Raw genomic sequence first — 4,200 nt, forward strand, 5'->3', positions numbered from 1 at the left:
TCCTACCATGGAAAATAGTAGAATTTGGGTTTACAAGGTGTAGAGCTAGATGAACACAGCAGGCCAGGCAGTATCTGAGGAGTAGGAAAGCTGACGTTTCAGGTCTGGGCCCTTCTTCTGAAAAAGTCCAGACCCGAAACGTCAGCTTTCCTGCTCCTCTGATGCTGCTTGGCCTGCTGTGTTCATCCAGCTTGACACCTTGTTATCTCAGATTCTCCAGCATTGGCAGTTCCTACTATCTTCCTGACTGGCTTTTCTTTAAATATTTTTTAAGGTATCTTTAATCAACCTGTTCAGCAAGGCTACAACATGCCTGTGGAGCAAGTGGGACTTGAACTCAGGCTTTCTAGCCTAGAGGTACTATGCCACAAAACCGTCTACAGATTTGAATACTCTTCTGCAGAAACAAAATTGAACCAAATTTAAAAAAAGAACTCAAACAGCAATTGTTTAATACAGTTAAGCAAACAATTCCCAACACGCGTTTGCCCATGTTAGTTTTATTGTTCAGATATCGAGCACCTTATTGATAGAAATAGATACTAACGGGAAAGGGGGAAATGATACAAAAAGAGATTCTGTGGTATAAATGAGTGACAACAAAATTGTTCTTGTGTAGTCCAGGTTAAAATGTAATGAGATCTTTAGATCTAAGAAAGTGAAATTATGTACAATACAGGTTATGAATGCCCATTATGAATCATGAGGTGGGCGTGTGAACAATATTCTGTGGCCCTTTTTGGGACAACAAACAGATATGTTCAACCATCTAATTCCTTCATTACTTTCGTGAACTCCACAACAGTACAACTCACTGTTCTATCCCAATTTCAACACACATTTATAAATCTAGCCCTAGAGTCACACATCCCTGTGGCCAGTTGATCAAACACACAGACTTCCCGTTCCACAGAGATCACCATTCTCTGGGAATACCAGCCAAGTTCAATTTAACATATCATTTCCCCTTCCTGCTGCTGATGCTGCTAGGTAACACAAGAAATTGGATTGCTGCAGACTCAAAATTATCTCAGAACCATTTGAAAAACTCAAACTTTCTGCATGAATAATGTTTCTCAACAAATTTGCAGTTATTACTATCAGAATGGTACAGAAAATATTTGCTCAAGCCTAGGGCCTGGTGTTTTGCTCCATGTATATGTAGCTCCTCTCCCAACCCTCTACTGCTATGGCTTACATCTGGCCTGCATCGCTTTCTAATCCTGGGCTTCTGGTGGATGTATTTTCCACAGCTGACACCACCTCCAGTTGGCACTGCTGTTCCCATCCTCTGGTTGATCAGCAGTTCTCAGTGGGATCTCAGCACACCATCCTGCTGTGGAACGTCTGTGGATGGCTTGCTAGTCATCTGATTGGCTCTTAATAAAGCAGGCCCTCCCCAAAATAGCATCATGGTCTCCACCCTGTTCCCTGGACAACATCTCTGTCTGTGGCTTGTTGCAGTGTTCCAGTGAAGCTCAGCGCAAGTTGGAAGAAAACACTTCATTTTCTGCTTGGGGACCCTGCAGCCCTCCGGACTCAACATCAAGTTTAATAATTTTAGGGCCTAAACTCTCTCATGTCCTAGCACCCTACCCCACACACTAGGCCTTGTTATCACGTAGCCTGCGATTACACATTAACTATTGTTAGTCACCAACAGTCCCTATTAACAGCTATTCACTCTCCTAACCAGATCGTTAACAATTCATCTGTCTATCCACCTGCTCATCTCTCTCTTAGGGCTCTATCCTTTATCCTATCATTTACTCCCTACCCCATCCCCCTCCCTATTTTCTGCATATAAACTGATGTTTCCCAGCTACCATCAGTTCTCAGGAAGGGTCACCGGACCCAAAACGTTAACTCTAATTTTTTTCTTCACAGATGCTGCCAGACCTGCTGAGCTTTTCCAGCAACTTCTGTTTTCATTTCTGATTTGCAGCATCCACAGTTCTTTCAGTTTTTATTTAGTATTTAACTCACTGCCACATCTCTTCCAGGCATGCCCACCTTGAGAAAATTCTGCTCCTCTCTCTGACGGGATTTCCGTTCCAATCTTTCTTCTTTCCCACCAACATTAATCTCACTGTCACTCCTGGTGTTTGACCAGGTATTTGCTAAAACTCATTTCCACAGCCATATCACATTCCTCAGTGACTGCCCCCAGCTCAGACTCACCCCACGTGGATTCCAACTCAAGTTTCATCCCTCATGCTTTGAATCCTCCCAGGATCACAGATATCTCTGTGATGTTCAACGTTCCACAGACAGCTGCTCTCGCCGCATCCTGTGATCCACATTCAGTGCCATGCGGCGTCACATGCACACTCTCGACCTTTCTTTAAAACAGCTTCACATCACCCTGGCTCAGGGCTGCACCACTCCGCAGTTCCACTTCATCCTCCGGCTCATTCATTGTGCTAACAAGAAACTTTTTCTTTTCCTTTCGGGCATCAAGACCCACAAGATGCAACAACTCAGAGATACCCATGGCCCTCTGGAACCTTCCTCTCCTATCCTTTCCTCTGACTCCTTCCCTTCTCCCAACCCCACCTCCTGTTGGGTATTCACCATCCCTCCTAACCTTCAACTCTCCGATGCCGAATGCTTTGTACTCAGCAAACGCCTCAGCTTTATCCTTCTGCGTCCCCACTTTAACGAATTTCAGGCATGACACAACGTCGAAGTCTTCTTCCACCGTCTTTGCCTCCGTGCCCCTTTCTTTGGACAGCAGTCCTCTCTCCATTCCACAGACCCCTACACCCAGTTCCAACACTCTCCCTCCTTCTGGAAGCCTCCCTCTGGCCTTTTACTTGCACTCGACCTGTTCATTGAGAACAGTTGGTGTGATATTAGTCGCCTCAATTTCTCTGCCCCCTCACCAAATCCAACCTACCTCCCTCTGAACTGACTGCACTACGTGCGCTTAGATCTAACCTTGACATTGTTATTAAGCCTGCCGATAAGGGTGGTGCTGTTGTAGTCTGGAGTACTGACCTCTACATTGCAGAGGCTCAGCACCAGCTCTCAGATACCTCGTTCTATCATCCCCTGGACCATGACCCCACCAATCAGATCATTGTATCAACTATGGTAACTGATCTCATTTCATCTGATGACCTCCTCCCCACTGCCTCCAAGCTGATAGTCTCCCAGCCCTACACATTTCTACAAATCTACAAACAGGACTGTCTGGGGAGACCCATTGTTTCAGCCTGCTCCTGCCCCACAGAACTCATCTCTTCCTACCTTGACTCAGTCTTCTCCCCCCGGTCCAATCCCTGCCCACATACATCCGTGTTTCCTCTGACGCTTTACGCCGCTTTCAAAACTTCCAGTTTGCAGGTTCCAGCCACCTCCTCTTTACCATAGACATGCAATCCCTTTACACCACCCACCCACCAGCAACCTCCTCTGCTTGGCTGAGCTCATCTTCACCCTCGTTAAAAGAGAAGTTGTTGAGGGTGAAGATTTCCCCTCCAATTTCCACTCTGCCCTCACTTTCACCTGGTCTATCTCTGATTCCTCTCTTCCCTTCCTCGACATCTCTGTTTCCATTTCTGGGGATAGACGGACCACTAATATTCATTATAAACCCACCGACTCCCACAGCTACCTGGACTATACGTCCTCACACCCTGCTTCCTATAAAGACTCCATTCCATTCTCTCACTTTCTCCATCTCTGTCGCATATGTTCAAATTAAGCCAACTTTGACAAGGGAGCCTCCGAAATGTCCTCAACCGAGGATTCCTGAACACCGTTGTCGATAGGGCCCTCAACCATGTCCAACCCATCTCCCGCACCTCCGCCCTCACCCCTTCTCTTCCCTCCCGCAACAGCGACACGGTTCCCCTTATCCTCACCTGCCATTCCACCAGTATCCACATCCAGAAGATCATCAGATGCCATTTCCACCACCTCCAGTGAGATGCCACCACCAGACACATATTCCCCTCCCCTCCCTTGTCCACCTTCCTCAGGGACTGTTACCTCTGGGACACCCTGGTCCACTCTTCCTTCACCCCCAACACCTCCCCACAGCCCCACGGCACCTTTCCCTGTAACCGGCGAAGGTGCAACACCTGCCCATTTACCTCCTCCCTCCCCAGTATCCAAGGGCCCAAACATACCTTCCAGGTGAAGTAACACTTCACCTGCACTTCCCAGAATCTAGTCTACTGCATTCGCTGCTCA

General features: G+C 47.1%; 1 protein-coding gene across 1 annotated transcript in view; it reads left to right on the top strand.

The window, feature by feature from the left end:
* tmem235b (transmembrane protein 235b) overlaps positions 1-4,200 on the top strand; it is a 70,767-nt gene that overhangs the window by 62,537 nt on the left and 4,030 nt on the right. The gene's annotated exons all lie outside the window — the stretch shown is intronic.

This window comes from Rhincodon typus, chromosome 23 (genome assembly GCF_021869965.1).
Source record: "Rhincodon typus isolate 14 chromosome 23, sRhiTyp1.1, whole genome shotgun sequence".
Lineage (NCBI taxonomy): Eukaryota > Metazoa > Chordata > Chondrichthyes > Orectolobiformes > Rhincodontidae > Rhincodon > Rhincodon typus.